Here is a 24,657-nt window from a genome sequence, read left to right on the forward strand (position 1 = left end):
GGTACGAACCCGAACTATACAGTTCGGGTTCGCTCATCCCTAGTAAGGAGCAATAGGAAACTCTAAGGGAGTTACCCAGAAGGATTAAGGAAGGTTGGAGGGACTATACAAGTCCGCAGCCGTGAGCCCAACTCCTTTGGACTGACTTATAGACGTAACATAAAGAACATTAGAAAAACAAAGAGTATGATCAGTCCTCATCTGTGATAATACGCCTGGGGGTAAGTTTACCCTGTTTCTTATTTGACTTTATCCCTTTACCACTACCCACAGTTTCCCATGGAGTGGGACGGGTAATGTCTTGTGGGATCAGAACGTCATTGGTGGCAGACCAGTCGGGGATGTCTATATCTTGTATATCCAGGGCATCAAGGATCTCTGGGAGGTCTTTGTGTGATCTCAAGACGTATTTCTTCTCCTTGTTTGTGATCAGCATCCCGAATGGAAATAACCATCTAAAGGCAATGCACTTCTGTCTGAGGTGATCAGTAAGGGGTTTTAATTAATTAATTAGTCGCCTTTTATTAAGGGTAGCAGGGGCCAGGTCCTGGAATAATAGGATTTGAGCACCTTCATATTCGATGATCTCACTTTCTCTGGCCTTCTTCATCACCATGTCTTTTTGGGCAAAATTTAAGAGCTTGCAAATGATGTCCCTTGGGGGGTCACCGGGTTTTGGTTTGGGACGTAGGGCTCGGTGAGCTCTTTCTATTATGATGGGGTCAGGATAGTCTTCTCCCAGCAGGGATAAGCAAATTTCTTTAGTAGCAGTTGGAATTGCTTCGGCAGCGACAGTCTCTGGGACTCCTCTAATGCGAATATTGTTCCTTCTGCCTCTATTATCCTGATCCTCCATATAGTCATACAGATTATTGATGTGTTGTTGATAGATAGATAAAGCCAAGGAATTTTTGCTTGTGTAATCCGCTACTGCAGACTGGTTAGATTCCAAAGCTTCAACTCTCTGGCCAATTTGCTTTACTTCTCTTTTAATTTCAAAAAGTTCTTCTAGAACAGGATTTAGTGCCTTCGAAAGGGCTTGAGAGATAAAGGTTCTGGATATTGGTAGGTCTGAGGATGTGTCAAACTGTTCTTCTTCTGCTTTCCCTGTCCTGGTGAGAAGCAGATTGGCGTTGAGTGCTACTTTTCGGGGTAGTCTGGGACGCCCCTTGTGAGTGTGAGTTTTTTTTCATCATAAACCTGTCAAGGTCCGATTGTGCAAAAGAGGGTGCTTTAGGTTGTTTGTTGGAGTCGTGTTCAGCCCCCCTGTACCTCCCTACTTTCACCATAGATGCGGATGTTCTGTCTCAGCAGTTGATAACTCACTTCTTCATCTGATAAATAGGTGGAGAGTCACATCATTCATTGCAAAAGTAAATTGAGCTTGTATTTAACATCTGCAGCCTCCTATGAGTAGGATTAGGCTTATTCTGCCATAATACACTGCTTGCAGAAAAAGGTTACTGTCTCTTTAAAACAGAGGGCTTAGAGGGAGCGTTCTCAAAGCACCCCTGAGTCTCACATATGATAGTGGGCAGTAGTAGGATCGATGTAATAAAAGGAGAGGGGTCCTACAAATAAGCACAAAACTGCGCACTGTGATGAGGGACACAATAAGTATAATGTGCTATGGTTATAAAAGTCCATCTATATGACTTAGCTTCGGTAATATAGTTGTACCTGTTATCGGAGCTTCTTGTCGGCCACTTTCCAACGAAGCTGCACCGCGCTCAGGGGAGTCGCGCCAGCTACTGGGGATCGCGATCAACGGGCCAAGTGTAAAATGGCACCAGCGCCGTGGCAGCTCCTCAGGTGCAGGCCTGTGTCCCCCGGAGGAGCCGGACTGAGGAAGGCACGCTTACAAAGGTGGGATTACCTTTTCCCAGGTATGCGATAGTTTCTTCCTGTTGTTCCGATCGGCGGGTTGTTCCGGGGCGGCCTCTTGCTGCCTCCACGCTTGGCCGAGGATTCTTCCCCTACTAGGCCGCAGTTCGGAACTCTGGAATGAAGCGGTCTTTTGAACTCCGAAGGGTCTCAAAAGGTGGCAGATATTGAGTAGGGACGCCTACGGTCCTTGGAGAGGGTTGCAGCCTTTACAATCTGGGCAGATGGGTTTGGATGTAATCTCCATAGACAGAGCTGCTGCACCAGACGTCTTTCCCGGTCTGCAGCTAGCCACGCCCCGTTGGAGATACTTTTATAACCCTTTCTGGCTTTATGCAAGTCAACAATTCTTAATCGAAGGTCTTTTGAGAGCTCTTTTGTGCGAGGCATCATTCACATCAGGCAATGCTGCTTGTAAAAAGCAAACCCAGAACTGGTGTGTGTTTTTTATAGGGCAGGGCAGCTGTAACCAACACATACAATCTCATCTCATTGATTGGACTCCAATTAGCTCTTGGAGGTGTCTTTAGTCTACGGGTTCACATACTTTTTCCACCTGCACTGTGGATGTTTACATGGTGTGTTTAATAAAAACATGGTAACTTTTAATTCTTTGTGTTATTAGTTTAAGCAGACTATGATTGTCTATTGTTGTTACTTAGATGAAGATCAGATCACATTTTATGACCAATTTGTGCAGAAATCCATATCATTCCAAAGGGTTCACATACTTTTTCTTGCAACTGTATATACAGTCAGGTCTATAAATATTGGGACATCTACACAATTCTAACATTTTTGGCTCTATGCATCACCACAATGGATTAGAAATGAAACAAACAAGATGTGCTTTAACTGCAGACTGTCCGCTTTAATTTGAGTGTATTTACATCCAAATCAGGTGAACGGTGTAGGAATTACAACAGTTTGCATATGTGCCTCCCACTTGTTAAGGGACCAAAAGTAATGGGACAATTGGCTTTTCAGCTGTTTTTATGGCCATGTGTGTTATTCCCTCATTATCCCAATTACAATGAGCAGATTAAAGGTCCAGAGTTCATTTTGAAGTGTGTTATTTGCATTTGGAATCTGTTGCTGTCAACTCTCAAGATGAGATCCAAAGAGCTGTCACTATCAGTGAAGCAAGCCATCATTAGGCAGAAAAAAAAACAAAACAAACCCATCAGAGAGATAGCAAAAAACATTAGGCGTGGCCAAAACATCTGTTTGGAACATTCTTAAAAAGAGGGAACGCTCAGCAACACCAAAAGACCCGGAAGACCATGGAAAACAACTGTGGTGGATGACCAAAGAATTATTTTCCTGGTGAAGAAAACGCCCTTCACAACAGTTGGCCAGATCAAGAACACTTTCCAGGAGGTAGGTGTATGTGTGTCAAAGTCAACAATCAAGAGAAGACTTCACCAGAGTGAATACAGAGGGTTCACCACAAGATGTAAACCATTGGTGAGCCTCAAAAACAGGAAGGCCAGATTAGAGTTTGCCAAACGACATCTAAAAAAGCCTTCACAGTTCTGGAACAACATTCTATGGACAGATGAGACCAAGATCAACTTGTACCAGAGTGATGGGAAGAGAAGAGTCTGGAGAAGGAAAGGAACTGCTCATGATCCTAAGCATGCCACCTCATCAGTGAAGCATGGTGGTGATAGTGTCATGGCGTGGGCATATATGGCTGCAAATGGAACTGGTTATCTTGTATTTGTTGATGATGTGACTGCTGACAAAAGCAGCAGGATGAATTCTGAAGTGTTTCGGGCAATATTATCTGCTCATATTCAGCCAAATGCTTCAGAACTCATTGGAAGGCGCTTTACAGTGCAGATGGAAAATGACCCAAAGCGTACTGCAAAAGCAACCAAAGAGTTTTTTAAGGGAAAGAAGTGGAATGTTATGCAATGGCCAAGTCAATCACCTGACCTGAATCCGATTGAGCATACATTTCACTTGCTGAAGACAAAACTGAAGGTAAAATGCCCGAATAACAAGCAGGAACTGAAGACAGTTGCAGTAGAGGCCTGAAACCCAACGTCTGGTGATGTCTATGTTTTCCAGATTTCAGGCTGTAATTGAGTGCAAATGATTTGCAATCAAGTATTAAAAAGTGAAAGTTTAATTTATGATTATTATTTTGTCCCATTACTTTTGGTTCCTTAATAAGTGGGAGGCACATATGCAAACTGTTGTAATTCCTACACCATTCTCCTGATTTGGATGTAAATACCCTCAAATTAAAGCTGACAGTCTGCAGTTAAAGCACATCTTGTGGTGGAGTATAGAGCCAAAAATGATAGAATTGTGTCGCTGTCCTAATATTTATGGACCTGACTGTAGGCTTATATTATGTTTTTAAAACGGATCCGCTATTTACATAACATTTCTGTTATATGTAACGGGGAAAAAAGTCTTGCAGACAGGACTTTGCTCTCCGTTATAAAAACGGATCCGTTACGGAAATGACCATAACTCAAACAAACGTAACCATTTCTGTAATGGATCAGTTACCATTGACAATAATGTTATTTAAAACGGATCCGTTTTTTTCAGTTAATTTGCCGAAAATAACGGAAAGGTCTGGGCACTGTGTCGTCCAAGCCATTACCTCTACTTCATTATCATTGAACCATTTTTTTCACCAATTTCGATGTATAATTTGAAGTAATTTGTCATGTAGGATGCAGTGTTTATTGAGCACCAAAGTGCTTGGAAGAAAAGAGGGTGTCTGGTTCATGAAAAAAGGTTAGAAATTGATGGAAACCCCATCAAAATGGTTTGGAAACAGCATTAAGAGGATAGCTGGATGTGTCCTAGACTCCTATTATGTACAACATACAATAAACAGCCACATAAAGGCTATATGCCAAAAGCCAAGTATATGCAAGATATCAATCTATCCATGAGACAGATAACAGCCAGCATAACTTCCAAACCAGCACTCATCTGACTGAGAAACAGTAAACCTCAAAGTTATTTTGCATCTGTTTAATGGCTTGGATGGCTTGGGTGGACCTGCACACCTAGATCAATATCATTAGGGCGACAAAAGGTTTTCTGATTTCCTAACATAATATTCAATAACCTTTCTAAACAGTTTTGTCATGTAAAAACTAATTTGCATAAACATGGGCTTATGGGAAAGACATGCAAATGAGCAGAATTTGCCTTGTTTTTCAGCTGTCATAAGACTATGAAAACCAATAGATGGCGCTATTGAGTTATGAACAGTGCCATCTATTGGTTTCACAGTCTTATGACAGCAGACTAATAGTTTTGTCAGAAGACTATGAAACCAATAGATGGCGCTGATCATGCTTGCTCATCACAAGTAAGATGCTCACATTTAGCTCAGCACTGAGACCACTGTTGAACACCTTTGGCTGTGAAACAACGCCATCTCATTAGGCTTCCTCCACCCAACTTGACAGTTCCTTAAATTTCTCAATCCATTAGCCCCCTTTTCATTTGTTTCTTCCAGGACCATTTGCACCCATGCACTCTGCAGTGAGCCCGCTCCATACATGGCAGGTGCCGGCTGTTTCATACAGCGAGTACCCGGCCACACTAAAGGGAAACGGTTATCGCACTGCCCCGTCATTTAACCCCTCAGGTTCCGCATTCAACTCTGAGTGCAGCGCCTGTGAGTGAAGGCAGAAAGATGCGGTTCCCTCTGGCTTCTGATCAGAGCCCCCGCAAATTGCGGGGCACCAACCGGTTGCCATGACAACCTTGGTGCCAGAGCTTAACAGGGGAGATTCCTTCCTCTGAGGATTGCAAAAGCAACAGGGTGAGAGCATATGTGCTAGCCCTTGAGGGAAAGAGTTACTGAATGCAGCAGAAAGTTCAGCGGCCTATAAGCAGGATTGATATGCATTTGTCAGAGAAAGCTAATGCACCTATATTGACTTCTGTGCATACTTTTGGGAGAAATAAGCTTTAGGTTCCCTATCTTATCAAAACAAATTAAAAGGACAGAAAGGCCCTCTGTTCAGAAACTGTATTCCACTGATGATAATGGGAAATGTATCCATGTATCAAACAAAAAAGCTAAAAAGGGCAGGCTGCAGAGCAGTAAAATTTTTTAATGGAGTGCCAGAGGCTGTAGAGGTGATCCACCAACCAAACCATATAAGTAAAACAAACTCCTCGGCACTTCCAAAAACAAGCGTGCGTTTTTTTTTTCAACAAATAGCAGAGACATTTCGGTCTGCTCAATGGAACCTTTCTCAAGCAGATATCACTGCTTCAGATAGGATCCATTGAGTGGACCAAAACGTCGCTGTTATTTGGTAAATAAACGCATTCTTGTTTTTGGAAGTGCCGTGGAGTTCGTTTTATCCATCTATCTATCTATATCTCATTGAAAAGAGAGATACACTAACCTCCCATTTACAGCCTTGGGAAGCTGCGTATGCTAACTGTAAAGACTGTATTTAATGTGATCTGTGCCTGTGTGACCCATGTATTGGACTGCCTTAGTAAAGTACAGGGTGGGCTATTTATATGGATACACCTTAATAAAATGGTTGGTGATATTAACTTCCTGTTTGTGGCACATTAGTATATGTGAGGGGGGAAACTTTTCAAGATGGGTGGTGACCATGGTGGCCATTTTGAAGTCGGCCATTTTGAATCCAACTTTTGTTTTTTCAATAGGAAGAGGGTCATGTGACACATCAAACTTATTGGGAATTTCACACGAAAAACAATGGTGTGCTTAGTTTTAAAGTAACTTTATTCTTTCATGAGTTATTTACAAGTTTCTGACCACTTATAAAATGTGTTCAATGTGCTGCCCATTGTGTTGGATTGTCAATGCAACCCTCTTCTCCCACTCTTCACACACTGATAGCAATACCGCAGGAGAAATGCTAGCACAGGCTTCCAGTATCTGTAGTTTCAGGTGCTGCACCATTGATGGTATGGTGTGGTATATGGGGTACAAAGATAGTGGGGCCATTCTTCATCAATGGAAACCTCAAGGCCACTGAATATGCGAAATTGCTACATGATGATGTGTTTCCCTCTTTATACACTGAAGCTGGCACGTTCCCTTAGTTTTTCCAACAAGACGGTGCACCACCACATTATGGGTGGCAGGTCCGAGCATTCCTAGATGAACAGTTTCCTGGAAAGTGGATTGGTCGTCGTGGGCCAGTTGAATGGCCCCCAAGGTCTCTCGATCTGACCCCCTTAGACTTTTATCTTTGGGGTCATCTGAAGGCAATTGTCTATGCTGTGAAGATACGAGATGTGCAGCACCTGAAACTACGGATACTGGAAGCCTGTGCTAGCATTTCTCCTGCGGTGTTGCTATCAGTGTGTGAAGAGTGGGAGAAGAGGGTTGCATTGACAATCCAACACAATGGGCAGCACATTGAACACATTTTATAAGTGGTCAGAAACTTGTACAATGAACTTGTTGCATAAAAACCCGGCCTCATCATTGTGTGTACCAACACATGCATTGCTGTCACATCATTCAGAGACCCTGCCTTGCACCTCAAAACTCATCTACACCAAGGACACCCTATCTAACATGAGGCAGGAACCCAGAAACCCGCATGTTCCCCAAAAGAAAGAAAAAGTGTACCCTTCCCATCACTGCACGGCCCAGGGAGCAACATAGTGAGGATTACCACCGTGAGTACAAATACTCTCATCCTCTCTGCCTCCCCATGTGGTTCTCTGCACATCATGCAGCAAAGTACTAGCATTTTAAAATGTAGAATCTTAGTTTAAGGCATTCAGATTATTAATTTTGTCTTATTGCAAGTCCAACAGGAACAACAATTCATCTTAAAATTAAACCTGTCAAAAACTGTGAAGTCGAACATAAATAAATCTTTCAAAACCAGATAAGACTTTTCTGAGACAATGTTTATTATTTGTGTTCCTTATGTTGCATCCTGCAGTGACACAGAAGTTGCCGTGTTAATGCCCAATTAGTCCACACTGGGTGACCTTGTTCTAAAACCTTTTCCTTTGTGTTGCGTCCTATTAAATCAGTATAGTGTAAAACAGTTACAGTGAAAACAATTTACTGCTTAAATAATTTATCTAGATTCTGTACAGAAAGTCTTTGAAAAGATTCATCGGCTAATAAAGGAAATTGATTTTGGAAACCAAAGTCAATAAGAGGTTAGAAAGACATTGTATTCTTCGTTAGGAAGCTTTACTGCTATGTTTGGTTTCAGAGAGCTTTAAGAAAAAAAGCAGCTAAACCTGTTGTAGTGGGAGTCAGAAAAGACAGCAGGGATCATGATGGTGATGGCTATCTACAGCGCAGGCTAATAAAGAATTCCCATAGGGATGCTTTGTTGTGGGAACATTAAGTAATCACTTAGTAATTAGATCATGGTATTGTATATCTGCTGGTATTCCTTTACTGTAAGATGGACCAGTCTATGTAATACTGAACCCTTTGGCATGTATAAGATTCCAGATTTCTTTTCTGCACTTCTACGAACAAAAACAGAAATGACAAACTCACCTCTGTAGTTTACATAAAAGGGTAATCCTATTAGCATATCCCCTTTTTAAATACATGCTGACAGCTTAAAACATTGGGTGGGTCCACATCTAAGGGCTCATGCAAATGAATGTATCTTTGGTCCACATTCGATCCGCATTTTTTTTTTGCGGGTCAGATGTGAACCCATTCACTTGGAAAGGTAAAATGCAGAAATCACACCCGTGTGCTGTCTGCATCGTATGTCCCTTCTGTGGCCCCGTAACAAAATAGAACATGCCCTATTCTTTTCCGTTTTAAGGACATAGATAGGACAGTTCTACAGAGGGCACGATGATCCGTTTTGCAAAGTGCGAAACACTCATATCTGCTGATTTGCAGATCCACAATTTGAGGACCACAAAAACGGCGTATGCATGAGCCCTAACTATGTCAGGATTTTCCTGAACATAATTTCTGAGTCTGCAGCTGACTGTGCAGGAGCGGGGAGCCTATTGTCAGTGACAAACCATGTACAGTCGTGGCCAAAAGTTTTGAGAATGACACAAATATTAGTTTTCACAAAGTTTGCTGCTAAACTGCTTTTAGATCTTTATTTCAGTTGTTTCTGTGATGTAGTGAAATATGGATGAATAAATAATCGTTTGTATCCGATGATGATGAACTTATGACCAGTCTCTTGTACACATAAATAAATAGTCAGTGCGAAATTTTCGTGATATAAATGGTCGCTGACTGCCGAATATTATAATCGATTTGCGGCCAGTCTTTTAATACATGTGCATAGTAGTGGCCAAAGTTCCAAGCATATATGGCTTTCGATAATTTAGGCAGACAATATTACAGCTGCTTGCTAGCACAGCGGCGTCCCGCTGTATTTAGTTGAAAAGCGATCGCTTATATCGGATATGCGTAGTCTTACCAGAAGGTCTTTACACTGGACAATAAGCCCTCGACTCGGCGTACTTTTTCTTTAGGGTTCCAGTCTCAAGGGCTGTTTGTTCAGATTCGAATTTCCACGCCAATGGAATTGTTTGCTGCACGTGGTTTTAGTCTCTTCCATATAGTAGTGCTTTCTTTGGCAATTCGTTATTCTTATGATAAAGTCCAGGCCTCCTGAGTGTCGCAATATCCTTACTTTCCTTAGTGGGGGATTAACACCAGACGCGTTTCGGGGATTTAAGGCAATGACCCCTTCCTCAGTGGTTGCAACCAAATCATAAGCCAATTCTGATGTAAAATAGGGACCGTGTCATGCAGGCCTTACAGGATCCATTGTGTGTATAATTTTTTCTTCCTTCTGACAGATCAGAAGAAGGGTCAAATAAATGATGATGTCAGTCATGCCGAAAGGCAAAATAGTGGCCCAGTCATGAAGTGGGGAGGGTGGGAACAGCATGAGAAGTCCACAGAGTGGCCCTATAAAATAGTGTTGATGTGAAAGCAGCATGAGGAGACCACAGAGTGTCCCAATGACAGAATGGAAGTGGCAGCAGCATCAGGAGGCCACAGAGTGGCACAATGACAGAGTGTGGTGGCAGCATCAGCATCAGGAGGATACCACGGAGTGGCACAATGACTGTGTTGAGGTGGCAGCAGCAGCACAAGGAGACCACAGAGTGGCACATTGACAGAGTGTGGAGGTGGCAGCAGCAGGAGGAGGCCACATGGAGGCACAATGACAGTGTGGAGGTGGCAGCAGCAGTAGCATGAGTAGACCACAGAGTGGCACAATGACAGAATGAAGGTGGCAGCAGCATCAGGAGGCCACAGAGTGGCAAGGTGACATAGTGTGATGGTGGTAGCAGCATCAGGAGATCACAAAGTGTCACGGAGACATAGTGTGGAGGTGCCAGCAGCATCAGGAGGAGGCCACATAGTGGCACAATGACAAAGTGTAGAGGTAGTGGCAGCAGAAGCATCAGGAGGAGGTCACAGAGTGGCACAATGACAGTGTGGAGGTGGCAGCAGGAGGCAGCCACAGGGAGGCACAATAACAGTGTGGAGGTGGCAGCAGCAGCATGAGGCCACAGAGTGACACAATGACAGTGTGAAGGTGGCAGCATTAGCAGCATTAGGAGGAGGCCACAGGGAGGCACAATGACAGTGTGGAGGTGTCAGCAGAAGCAGCATGAGGAGAACACAGAGTGGCACAATGACAGTGTGGAGGTGGCAGCAGCAGGAGGCCACAGAGTGGCAAGGTGACATAGTGTGGAGGTGGTAGCAGCATCAGGAGATCAAAAAGTGTCACGGTGGCATGGTGTGGAGGTGGCAGCAGCATCAGGAGACCACAAATTGGCGAGGTGACAGTGATGAGGTGGCAGCAGCATCAGGAGGCAGCAGAGTGGCAAGTCGACATAGTGTGGAGGTAGCAGCAGCAATAGAAAACCACAGAGTGGAAAGGTGACATAGTGTGGATGTGGCAGCAGCATCAGGAGACCATAGAGTGGCAAGGTGAAATAGTGTGGAGGTGCAAGCAGCATCAGGAGGCAACAAAGTGGCAAGGTGATATACTGTGGAGGTAGCAGCATCATCAGGAAACCACAGAGTGGAAATGTGACACAGTGTAGAGGAGGCAGCAACATCAGAAGATCACAGAGTGGCAAGGTGACATAGTGTTGAGGTGGCAGCAGAATTAGGAGACCACAGAGTGGCAAGATGACAGTGTTCAGGTGGAAGCAGCATCAGAAGGCCACAGAGTGGCAAGGTGACATAATGTGGAGGTGGAAGCAGCATCAGAAGATCATAGAGTAGCAAGGTGACATAGTGTGGAGGTGGAATCAGCACCAGGAGGCAACAGAGTGGCAAGGTGGAATAGTGTGGAGGTAGCAGAAGCATTAGGAAACAACAGAGTGGTAAGTTGACATAGTGTGGAGGTGGCAGCAGCATTAGGAGACCACAGAGTGGCAAGGTGACATAGTTTTAAAGTAGCATCAGCTTGAGGAAACCACAGAGTCGAAAGTTGAAATAGTGTGGTGGTGTCATCAACATCAGATGATCACGGAGAGGCAAGGTGACATAGTGTGGAGGTGGACATAGTGTGGAGGTGGCAGTAGCATCAGAAGATCACAAAGTGGCAAGGTGACATAGTTTTGAGGTAGCAGCAGCATCAGCAGACCACAGAGTGACCCGGTGACAAAGTGGGAAGGTGTGTTTTAATACCAGTACCAGCTAAAGATGGTGGGTGAAAGAAGGAGCAATTGGCATCAGATGTGTGGTATCAGGTGTGTGGCAGCATCAGAATAGCAGTTGAGGCAGGTGGCCAAAATAAATGGTCTCTTTTGTCAAAGTGTTGGTGTGGCACCATGGATGATCTAGTCCAGGCATGCTCAACCTGCGGCCCTCCAGCTGTTGCAAAACTACAACTCTTAGCATGCCTGAACAGCCTACAGCAGGTCATTGTGGGAGTTGTAGTTTTACAAAAGCTGAAGGGCCGCAGGTTGAGCATGCCTGACCTAGTCTGATGCATAAGGCATTGGTGGGTGGAAATCCTGGCTGCTCCACGCCTGATTCATTTTGACAAAGGTCAGTCTCTTCACATTTTGGTTCTCCTTGGGGTAACTAAGACCCCATTGCACTAAACACAGGCTCTGATGCCACACTACTGGCCTGGCAGGACAGCTTTTCCAGGGCAAACTCTGCTAGTTGCAGCCACAAATCCAGTTTGGCTGTCCAGTAGTCCAGCGGATCTTCAATGTGGGGTGGCAAGGAGCTAGTTCAGGTTCTGCTCCTGGTCTAGCTGCTGCTGAGTAGTTTCTTTACTAGGCGGGTTTAGAAAGCTGCTCATCATCAACTCTAGACTCAAGCTCCTGCTGATGGAGCTGGTACTACTCCTACCCCCCCTACCCTGCCACAGCAGCCATGGCAGTGGAACGAGAGCACAGAGGGCCCCCCTGGTCGGACCTGCGAGAGGATGGACGATAGTGCATATAGTAAGCGGCCAACTGAGTACATAGGATGTCTCTATAGTAGTTAAGTTTGTCCTCCCTCTTAGTTGGTGTAAAAAAAGGCCCACTTTTTGGACCAGTAACGAGGGTCCAACAAGGTGGAGAGCCAGAAGTCATCCCTGTGCCGAATGGTGACAATTCGGCTGTCACTACCCAAGCAAGTGATCATGCATCGGGCCATTTGCATCTCCACTGAATACTGCCACGGTGTGCCAAGGTCATCTGCCTTGTCTTCCTTATCTCCCTCTTGCTCCTCCAGCTGCTCCTGAGCCTACTCCCCTGTCACCTGTGTAGAAAAAACACCCATTTCGCTACACATTGCTTGTGCTCCAATGTCCTCCTTCTCCTCCTCCTCCAGTTCTGCCCCCACAGGGCTAATGTGGCTGTTAGATCTAGGCACCACATCTCGAGTCTCCTGACCAGCCAGATTTACCAGCATCTGTTCCAGGACATGAAGCAGTGGAATGACGTTGTTCATCCCGTAGTCCTGGAGACTGACAAATTACATGGCCTTCTCAAAGGGCCTGAGCAAACGGCAGGTGTCACGCATAAGCTGCCACTGGCTGACATCGAAGTTACACAGTGGAGTACTTCTGTCCACTTGGATCATCAAGAAATCGTTTATGGCCTTTCTCTGTATGTATAGTTAGTCCAACATATGGAGTGTGAAATTCCAACGGGTGAAAACATCGCATATCAGCCTATGTTGGGGGATTCCGTTCTGCCGCTGCAGCTCAAGGAGGCTGTGCTTTGCAGTGTACGAGTGGCTGAAGTGCATGCAAAGTTTCCTGGCCCTTTTTAGGATGTCTTGCAGATCGGTGGAAGACTTCAGGAACCGTTTGACAACCAGATTGAACACGCGCCATGCAGGGCTCATGGCTCAGGCTCAGCCGTCCTTGACGCAGCACCGACATCATTTTCTTTGTCGGTCACCATGGTTCAGATTTTGAGTTGTAACGGAGAAAGCCACAAATCGATTTCTTGATGAAGGACACGGAGCAGTTCCTCCCCAGTGTGAAACCTTTCGCCTACGCAAACAAGGTGCAGAACAGTGTGACACCGCCGTGCCCTGCACATGTGATATGCTGGAGGGGCATTGTGAATTGTCCCTGTAGTGGAGGCTGAGGACATGGTGGAGGATGATGAGGCAGAGGTGAAAATTGTCGCAGGACCAATGGCGTTAGAACGTGGAGGCGGAAGCAGCGTCACCTGGCCAAGTTGCTGGTGTGGCTTTGCTTTGCAGGAACCACATTCACCTAGTGGGCCATATTGTCCCTGACCGTAGTTATAGCTCCACACATCGGCGCTGCCATGCACTTTGACAGACACTGACAGGCTCAAGGACTGGCCCACCTTCTGTTCTTCATATGTGTGCACTGCTGGTACTGCCTTTTTGGCAAAGAAATGACGGATTGGGACTCTCCACCTCAACTCGGCACAAGCCATCCGCTCTCTGAAAGGTGCAGAGTCCACCACTTGGAAAGGGAGGGACTGCAGCACCAGCAACTTGCCCAGGAGCACATTCAGCTTCTGGATAAGTGCTCGCATACTGTTGTCTCTTGGCAATTGCTTCGGTGATCGATTGCTGATGGAATGACTGATGAGGAGTAGGAGGAGGAGCAGCAGCATCAGGACCAGCAGATAATGGGAAGGACAGACAGCTTTCTTCGGCTCAGATGGTGGAGCCTTGACTTCCTGAAATTGGGTGCGTGCCACTGGGCGATGCAGCGGTTGCTGCGTTAGGCTGGACCACCGCATTGGATCCACTGTTTTCCCATGCCACTTTATGGTGACGCTGCATATGTCCACGCAGTATCGTGGTGCCAACATTGGCACCCTGGCCACGCTTCACCATCTGCCCGCAGTAGGTGATTTTACCACTAACACTCCGCACTGACTGACTGCTATCACCGCTGCCTCCATGAACCCCTGAACCACTACTTTCTGGGCAGGTAGGCTCCTGCGAAGCAGTTGGTCTACCCCGGGCACGTTTGGCTCCTGACCTCCCACTGCTGCAAACCTGCTAACTCCCGGCCACGCTAGTGACTTGCTGGCTCCGCCGCTGCCTCACGCGCAAGCTGCCACCCTCTCCTCCCGATGATGATGAAGCCCCTAATTCACCCGTTTGCCAATTATGATCGGCTACATGATCATCGCGTACTGTTTGCACGTCACTGATGTCCTCCTCAATGGTCTCTGAGCCATGAGCCTGACCGCTCGCAGCACCAGCTCCCACGCCACTCTCCTCATCACAACTTGCCCGCCTACAGGAGGAATCGGCAGATGTCTTCTTCACATCTTGGCTGGGCAGTAGCTGCTGACTGTCCTCTAGTAGCTCGTCCTCGCTGTATAGTGGAGCTGAGCCCAGAACATATAATACTACTCTGGCTTAGGAAACAGAAAAGGACAGAGACAGGTTGAGGACAGGTTAGGGCACAGGGCCTGCTCCCGGGCCATGCCAACTAAGGGTACTATCTGACGAACCCACCGACTCTTGGCTGGGGGTGTCTGATGTCACTTAGGACAAAGTGGATGACAGTCAACCATTCAAGAACCGCTGGGTTGCTGGTCAAGACACGACCGCTAGATGATACCGGGAGCTCAGGCCTCTCGAAGTCACTACTGCTGCCATGCCCACTTACTCTGATGCAACCTGTGCCAGAAACATTTAGGCCTCTGCCACTCCCCTGTGCAGGGCCTGGCACTTCTCTGTCTGACATACTGTTAGATCAAATAAATAAATTGGAAATTATAACACCCCAAAAAAGTCTGTCATTTTCTCACATCACCACACAACGGCTAATAGGCCCTTTTTTTCACTAATACACGCCAAAAAGAGCTTTAGAAGATATAACTGCACCGCTGAATGGCAAATAGGCCCTTACTTTTTTCCACTTATACACACACCACAAAAGGCTTTAGAACATATAACTGCACCGCTGATCGGCAAATCATATATATTTTTGTGCTACTAATTTACGCCAAAAAGGGCTTTAGAACATATAACTGCACTGCTGAACAGCAAATAATATATATTTTTTTGCCACTATTACACGCCAAAAAGGGCTGTAATTTTCTCACTTCACCACACAACAGCTAATAAGCCTGTTTTTTCTCTCTAATACAAGCCAAAAAATGCTTTAGAACATATAACTGCACCGCTGAACAGCTAATAAGACATATTTCCTTGTAATAAATCCTGTTAATGGCTGTATCAAACTGCACTTGTACCCCAAAAACAAGAATGGTTTGCTGGAATTACAGAGCTGTATAATGGCAATTTGGATCCGCAGTCAGTGCAGCAAGGTGTAATAGGATTGTTCCTAATTCCCAGGCTGTAAAATCCACTACTGAAATCTGTTCTGCTTCAATACTGTGGAATGATTCCTCCCTATCCTTTCTCTGAACGTCTATACAGCAAAATAAAAGTTTTAAAGTTTTTTCTACCACTGTCCCTAGCGCCGGTTGATATCTCTACCTGCACTAATTACACTGGAAAATGGCTGAATCCAAGATGGCTGAGGCTATTTATAGGGCTGTGACATCACAGGGCTGGCTGGCTACATGCATGGCATTGTGGGTGATCTCGCCTTCCCAGAGTTCCTTGCTCCATGTCCTAAAACGTGCAGCAGCCATTTTAGGAAATAATGTGATTCGTTACCACGAAGCGCGAGGACATTTGAATTTGGCGCAAATATTATTTTTCCTGAAATTCGGATCGAATTCCACTTCGTCAACTTCGATTCGCTCATCTCTAGACCTTATAGGGGCACAAAGTAATTCATAACCCTTTATAACCTTGCAATTTACTGTAGTTTATTTAGCATTTTCATATTTTACCTGCTCCTTTCCCAGAGAAATAGCTCTTTTATTTTTCTGTTCACATACCTCAATTTCGTGAAACCACATTGTCTTTTGTTTTTATATTTAAACAAAAATGAAAACTATACAATTTTTTTTTCTTTGCATTGCCATTTTTTGATCCCCATAACCTTCTTATGGTTACGTCTAATGATCTGATTGGGAGCTAATTTTTTTATGCATATGACTTTATTGTATATACCAAATTTTTGGGAGATAACAAAAATGTTTTTCTTTTTTTATTTTTTTTTACCGCAAGGGATAAATACGGTTATATTATGATAGTATGAGCATGTTGAGATAAGCGAAAGTTTGAAAAATTCAATTCAGCTTCTTCACCCAATATCATCAAGAAATTCCATTTGTTATGAATTACTTTGTCACACATTGTGCCACCCCCATCATTTAATCCATCAGATGCTGTGTTCAATTCAGGTGCTCAGTGGTTAATTCAGGGAAAAAAAAAATAATAATTATACTCACTTCATCCACTTGATTGCGGAGAGGCCGTCCGCTCCCATCTTGATTGACGAAAAACCTGCTAAGGGACCTGTAGCAAGTGTGAAAACGTCACCATGTGATCACGCTGGCTGCACGTGGTGACGTCATTATTGATTACATCACCACACGCGGCCAATGTGATCACGTGGTGATGACCTCACGCTCGCCACAGGTCCTTTGGCAGGTTTTCTTCAATTAAGACAAGAGCGGACAGCCTCACCGCAATCAAGTGGATGAGGAGAGTATAATTTTTTTTACCTTTAACCCACCATTATAGGAAAAATTGATTCATTACTACGAAGCTCAAGGAAATTCGGCTAAGCGGCAAATGAAATTTTTCCTGAAAAGGAAATTAGGCTTGGTGTCGAATCAAATTTTTGCTGAAATTCATATCGAAGTCCACTTCGTATATTTTGATTCACTCAACACTAGTGATTATTGATATATATAGTGGATATAAAAAGTCTACACACCCCTGCTAAAATGTTAGGTTTCTGCGATGTAAAAAAATGAGACAAAGATAAATAATTTCAGAACTTTTCCCATCTTTAATGTGACCTATAAACTGTACAACTCAATTGAAAAACAAGCTGAAATCTTTTAGGTAGAGGGAAGAAAAAATATACAAATAAAATATTGTTGCATAAGAGTGCACACCCTTAAACTAATACTTTGTTGAAGCACTTTTTGATTTTATTACAGCACTCAGTCTTTTTGGGTATGAGTCTATCAGCATGGCCCATTTTTACTTGGCAAGATTTTCCCAAATCTGTCAGATTGCGAGGGCATCTCCTGTGCACAGCCCTCTTCAGATCACCCCACATCAGATTCAGGTCTGGGCTCTGGCTGGGCCATTCCAAAACTTTAATCTTCTTCTTATGAAGCCTTTCCTTTGTTGATTTGGATGTATGCTTTGGGTCGTTGTCATGCTGAAAGGTGAAGTTCCTCTTCATGTTCAGCTTTCTAGCAGAAGCCTGAAGGTTTTGTGCCAATATTGACTGGTATTTGGAACTGTTCATAATTCCCTCTAGCTTAACTAAGGCTTCAGTTCCAGCTGAAGAAAAACAGCCCCAAAGCATGATGCTGCCACCACCATGCTTCACTGTGGGTATGGTGTACTTTTGATGATGTGCAGTGTTGTTTTTGTGCCAAACATATCTTTTGGAATTATGGCCAAAAAGTTCAGCCTTGGTTTCATCAACCCATGAGACCTTTTCCCATATGCTTTTGGGAGACTTCAGATGTGTTTTTGCAAAATGTAGCCTGGCTTGGATGTTTTTCTTCGTAAGAAAAGGCTTTTGTCTTGCCACTCTACCCCATAGCCCAGACATATTCAGAATACGGGAGATTGTTGTCACATGTACCACACAGCCAGTACTTGCCAGATATTCCTGCAGCATCTTTAATGTTGCTGTAGGCCTCTTGGTAGCCTCCCAGACCAGTTTTCTTCTCGTCTTTTCATCAATTTTGGAGGGATGTCCAGTTCTTCGTAATATCACTGTTGTGCACTGACTGTGGTCCATGGTATATCTAATGCCTTGGAAATTCTTTTGTACACTTCTCCTGACTGATACCTTTTAACAATGAGATCCCTCTGATGCTTTGGAAGCTCTCTGTGGACCATGGCTTTTGCTGTGGGATACGACTAAGAACATTTCAGGAAAGACCAACTAGAGCAGCTGAACTTTATTTGGGGTTAATCAGAGGCACTTTAAATGATGGCAGGTGTATGCTGAAACCTATTTAACATGATTTTGAATGTGATTGCTTAATCCTGAACACAGCTACATCCCCAGTTATAAGAGGGTGTGCACACTTATGCAACCACATTATTTTAGTTTTTTTTTTGCTTTCTTCCCTCCACCTAAGAGATTTCAGTTTGTTTTTCAATTGAGTGGTACAGTTTATGGTACAGAAATCTGACATTTTAACAGGGGGGGTAGACTTTTTATATCCACTGTATATATATATATATATATATATATACACACACTCACCTAAAGAATTATTAGGAACACCATACTAATACGGTGTTGGACCCACTTTTGCCTTCAGAACTGCCTTAATTCTACGTGGCATTGATTCATCAAGGTGCTGATAGCCTTCTTTAGAAATGTTGGCCCATATTGATAGGATAGCATCTTTCAGTTGATGGAGATTTGAGGGATGCACATCCAGGGCACAAAGCTCCCGTTCCACCACATCCCAAAGATGCTCTATTGGGTTGAGATCTGGTGACTGTGGGGGCCATTTTAGTACAGTGAACTCATTGTCATGTTCAAGAAACCAATTTGAAATGATTCGACCTTTGTGACATGGTGCATTATCCTGCTGGAAGTAGCCATCAGAGGTTGGGTACATGGTGGTCATGAAGGGATGGACATGGTCAGAAACAATGCTCAGGTAGCCCGTGGCATTTAAACGATGCCCAATTGGCACTAAGGGGTCTAAAGTGTGCTCTGAAAACATACCCCACACCATTACACCACCGCCACCAGCCTGCACAGTGGTAACAAGGCATGATGGATACATGTTCTCATTCTGTTTACGCCAAATTCGGACTCTACCATTTGAATGTCTCAACAGAAATCGAGACTCATCAGACCAGGCAACATTTTTCCAGTCTTCAACAGTCCAATTTTGGTGAGCTCGTGCAAATTGTAGCCTCTTTTTCCTATTTGTAGTGGAGATGAGTGGTACCCGGTGGGGTCTTCTGCTGTTGTAGCCCATCCGCCTCAAGGTTGTGCGTGTTGTGGCTTCACAAATGCTTTGCTGCATACCTCGGTTGTAACGAGTGGTTATTTCAGTCAACGTTGCTCTTCTATCAGCTTGAATCAGTCGGCCCATTCTCCTCTGACCTCTAGCATTCACAAGGTGTTTTTGCCCACAGGACTGCCGCATACTGGATGTTTTTCCCTTTTCACACCATTCTTTGTAACTGAGCAGATTGTGAAATACTCAGACCGGCCTGTCTGGCACCAACAACCATGCCACGCTCAAAATTGCTTAAATCACCTTTCTTTCCCATTCTGACATTCAGTTTGGAGTTCAGGAGATTGTCTTGACCAGGACCACACCCCTAAATGCATTGAAGCAACTGCCATGTGATTGGTTGACTAGATAATTGCATTAATGAGAAATAATTCTTTAGGGGAGTGTATATATATATGTACTGCAGTCCTAATCCTCACCCTATTTTTCCAGAATTATCTAGAGTCGTGCTAGAAAAGCAGAGGTAACCCCTGCTGCCAGCAATTAGCGCTGGCAGTAGATAAACTGTCTGCAGGGAAGCATGTTACAACATTTTTAGTAAGTTCTGTTACACATTTATTGAGGCAGGATGGCAAAAGTTGAGAAGCCTGCCTCTGCATTATATAGGTATCTGGCACCTTCAGCACTGAAGACAGATTCTCTCTACCAGTGCTCAGTTAGAGACTGAGTTGTAGGGATGGACTTACAGTTTCCCAATATAAATAAACACATAGTAGTAAAGTTTATTACAAAATCACTTACATACATTTATTGTCCCTACACATTAAAAAATCAAGTGCAACTTACTCTTTAAAACATAGCTATTCTCTCTTGCTGCAGAGGGGCAATTAGGCTCCCTCAGATACTGTACATGGGCCACAGTGCAACTGCAACCTCTGCACTGTGAGAGACCCAGAGGTTAACCAGGCTTTTGTAGACATGTTACCCTTGGTGATACACTAAAAAAATGCTGCATGAAAGTGACATATAAAAATAATTTACTACTCAATCCTGTAAGATATTTTTTTTACATCTTTGCATGAAGAGTTGTATAACTGCTCCCAGCACGAAATGCAAAATGCTCAGGAAATGTCAAGTTTTGCAGGAAAAGCACTGTCACCAGCCTATTGCTTTCTTTTTAGAAAGCAATAATGTATCATCAAAAAAATCATGTCATAATAAGCTGTTCATCTAACCTTACGTATGATTTTTGTTTTTCATCTACCGAGCATGTAAAATCTAGTATTATCTGAAAGAATGACAAACTGTGTGACAAATGTGATGTCTATAAACATGTTGCTGGAGCAACAATTTTAACTAGAAAAGCTACAATTTCTGGGGAAATTGTGTGAAGTGTTCTTGCCTCCACCAGTAGCTTACAACTGGAGTGGGTGGAGTAACTGGGTGTAGTGGCTTGAGTAACTGTTGTGTGGTTGGAGTGGCTGGAGTAACTGTGGAAAGGTTGGACTGGGCAGAGTAACTTTATCGAGTGGGCAGAGTAATTGGTTAGAGTGTTTGGAGTGAGTAAAGATAGTAAACATTACACTAACCAATTGATTGATCAAATTTAAAAAGTGCACATGGCAAGCTTGATAGAGTGAGGGCTCTTTCACACTTGCGTTGTCCGGATCCGGCGTGTACTCCATTTGCCGGAATTACACGCCGGATCCGGAAAAACGCAAGTGAACTGAAAGCATTTGAAGACGGATCCGTCTTCAAAATGCGTTCAGTGTTACTATGGTACCCAGGACGCTATTAAAGTCCTGGCTGCCATAGTAGTAGTGGGGAGCGGGGGAGCAGTATACTTACAGTTCGTGCGGCTCCCCGGGCGCTCCAGAATGACGTCAGAGCGCCCCATGCGCATGGATCACATGATCCATGCGATCACATCATCCATGAGCGTGGGGCGCCCTGACTTCACTCTGGAGCGCCCGGGGACGGTAAGTATACTGCTCCCCCGCTCCCCACTACACTTTACCATGGCTGCCAGGACTTTAGCGTCCTGGCAGCCATGGTAACCATTCAGAAAAAGCTAAACGTCGGATCCGGCAATGCACCGAAACGACGTTTAGCTTAAGGTCGGATCCGGATTAATGCCTTTCAATGGGCATTAATTCCGGATCCGGCCTTGCGGCAAGTGTTCAGGATTTTTGGCCGGAGCAAAAAGCGCAGCATGCTGCGGTATTTTCTCTGGCCAAAAAACGTTCCGGTCCGGAACTGAAGACATCCTGATGCATCCTGAACGGATTTCTCTCCATTCAGAATGCATTAGGATAAAACTGATCAGGATTCTTCCGGCATAGAGCCCCGACGACGGAACTCTCTGCCGGAAGAAAAGAACGCAAGTGTGAAAGGGCCCTGAGAAATGCATTTCAACTTTTATTTATTTATATAGCACATTTAATTACAATGCTGTTGCCCAAAGTGCTTCATAGTTACATGAAAACATAGATTTATAAAACATTAGCAGCATTATCAAGCCTAGCAGATGAAGGTATGACCACATGCATTCGGGGGGTCTCAGCATCTTGACGTAGAATGGAGGTGAAGGTGTGCTATCTGTTTGATCATAATCAGTGTTCAAAACCACTGTTACCTGGCAACGCTCATGCCCCATTTATGCAGGCTCTAAGCGTGTGACACCACATCACTATGTACCTCCTGGGCACATTCACTGTCACAAACCTCCATTTCCACTATACTGCTGTGGTGCTCCGGACTCCCGAATGTCACAAACCTCCATTTCCACTATGCTGCTGTGGGGGCTCCGAATCCTGAATGTCACAAACCTCCATTTCCAATATGCTGCTGTGGGGCTCCGGATCCCGAATATCACAAACCTCCACAAATTCTCTCTACTGTATAAAACTTATTTACTTTACTTTTAACCCCTTAAGGACTCAGCCCTATTCCACCTTAAGGACTTGGCCATTTTTTGCAAATTTGACCAGTGTCACTTTAAGTGGTGGTAACTTTAAAACGCTTTGACTTATCCAGGCCATTCTGAGATTGTTTTTTTCGTCACATATTGTACTTCATGACACTGGTAAAATAAAGTCAAAATTTTTTATTTTTATTTATTAAAAAAATGCCAAATCTTCCAAAATGTTTTAAAAAATTGCAAATTTCCAAGTTTCAATTTCTCTACTTCTATAATACATAGTAATACCTCCAAAAATAGTTATTACTTTACATTCCCCATATGTCTACTTCATGTTTGGATCATTTTGGGAATGATATTTTATATTTTGGGGATGTTACAAGGCTTAAAAGTTTAGAAGCAAATCTTGAAATGTTTCAGAAATTTTTAGGGACCAGTTCAGGTCTGAAGTCACTTTGCGAGGCTTACATAATAGAAACCACCCAAAAATGACCCCATTCTATAAACTACACCCCTCAAGGTATTCAAAACTGATTTTACAAACTTTGTTAACTGTTTAGGTGTCCTACAAGACTTAATGGAAAATAGAGATACAATTTCAAAATTTCACTTTTTTGGCAAATTTTCCATTTTAATTTTTTTTCCAGTTACAAAGCAAGGGTTAACAGCCAAACCAAACTCAATATTTATGGCCCTGATTCTGTAGTTTACAGAAACACCCCATATGTGGTCGTACACCGCTGTACGGGCACACGGCAGGGCGCAGAATAAAAGGAATGCCACACGGTTTTTGGAAGGCAGATTTTGCTAGACAGTTTTTTTTTACACCATGTCCCATTTGAAGCCCCCCTGATGCACCCCTAGAGTAGAAACTCCATAAAAGTGACCCCATCTACGAAACTAAACCCCTCAAGGTATTCAAAACTGATTTTACAAACGTTGTTAACCCTTTAGGTGTTCCACAAGAATGAATGGAAAATAGAGATACAATTTCTAAATTTCACTTTTTTGGCAGATTTTCCATTTTAATATTTTTTTTACTTTTACAAAGCAAGGGTTAACAGCCAAATAAAACTCATTATTTATGGCCCTGATTCTGTAGTTTACAAAAACACCCCATATGTGGTCGTAAACCGCTGTACGGGCACACGGCAGGGCGCAGAAGGAAAGGAATGCCATACGGTTTTTGGAAGGCAGATTTTGCTGGACTGGTTTTTTTGACACCATGTCCCATTTGAAGCCCCCCTGATGCACCCCTAGTGTAGAAACTCAAAAAAAGTGGTCCTATTTTAGAAACTATGGGATAGGGTGGCAGTATTGTTGGTACTAGTTTAGGGTACATATGATTTTTGGTTGCTCTATATTACACTTTTTGTGAGGCAAGATAACAAGAAATAGCTGTTTTGGCACCGTTTTTATTTTTTGTTATTTACAGCATTCATCTGACAGGTTAGATCATGTGATATTTTTATAGACCAGGTTGTCACGGATGCGGCGATACCTAATATGTAGACTTTTTTTTATTTATGTAAGTTTTACACAATGATTTCATTTTTGAAGCAAAAAAAAATCATGTTTTAGTGTTTCCATAGACTGAGAGCCATAATTTTTTCAGTTTTTGGGCGATTACCTTGGGTAGGGTATGATTTTTGCGGGATGAGATGACAGTTTTATTGGCACTATTTTGGGGTGCGTGTGACTTTTTGATCGCTTGCTAGTGCACTTTTTGTGATGTAAGGTGACAAAAAATGGTTTATTTAGCACAGTCTTTATTTTAAATTTTTTACGGTGTTCATCTGAGGGGTTAGGTCATGTGATATTTTTATAGAGCCGGTCGATACGGACGCGGAGATACCTAATATGTATACTTTTTTTTATTTATGTAGGTTTTACAAAATAATATCATTTTTGAAACAAAAAAAATGATGTTTTAGGATCTCCATATTCTGAGCCATAGTTTTTTTTATTTTTTTTGGGCGATTGTCTCAGGTACGGGCTCATTTTTTGCAGGATGAGGTGACAGATTGCCCACCAAAATAGTACCAAACGCCTTTTTGATCGCTATCTGTTGTACTGTTTGTGATGTAAGGTGACAAAAAAAGGTTTATTTAGCACAGTTTTTATTTTTTATTTTTTACGGTGTTCATCTAAGGGGTTAGGTCATGTGATATTTTTATAGAGCCGGTCGATTCAGACGCGGCGATACCTAATATGTATACTTTTTTTCCCCTATTTTTTACCAATTTTTTTTTAGTTTATTTGGGGAAAATTATGCTTTTTTTATTTTTACTTGAAACTTTAAAAAAAATTTAGGGAAAACTTTCTTTTTTCAACTTTTTTTT

This window comes from Bufo bufo, chromosome 1 (assembly GCF_905171765.1).
Source record: "Bufo bufo chromosome 1, aBufBuf1.1, whole genome shotgun sequence".
Classification (NCBI taxonomy): domain Eukaryota; kingdom Metazoa; phylum Chordata; class Amphibia; order Anura; family Bufonidae; genus Bufo; species Bufo bufo.